Below are 451 nucleotides of genomic sequence, written 5' to 3' on the forward strand. Positions count from 1 at the left end.
TTATTACACACACTCATACACACCACACACACACTTACACACACATATATATACACACACATGTTCTATAAATTCTACCGAATGTTTGGCGTTAATAAGTTTGTAGTTCGTTTTTTCGATTTTTCTCACTAAAGTTTTTTGGTGAACGTTTAGTTTATTAAAATTCAAAATAAACTTATTTTTCGAATTCATGCTGCAAATAAGGCCATATTTCGATTCCGAATGAATCATCATCAGTGCTCCTTGCTGTATATATAGGGAAATATTGACTTTGTCAAGATGAACTTTGACGTTGTAAAAATTAACTTTGGTGTTAAAACTAAAACTTCATAAAAACTGACCAACCTGATAACCAAAGGAAATAACAATATTATAAAAGATAGATTCATCATCAAAACTAAAACTTCATAAAAAAACTGACCAACCTGATAACCAAAGGAAATAACAATAT

The sequence above is a fragment of the Helobdella robusta genome (genome assembly GCF_000326865.2).
Source record: "Helobdella robusta unplaced genomic scaffold HELROscaffold_111, whole genome shotgun sequence".
Taxonomy (NCBI): domain Eukaryota; kingdom Metazoa; phylum Annelida; class Clitellata; order Rhynchobdellida; family Glossiphoniidae; genus Helobdella; species Helobdella robusta.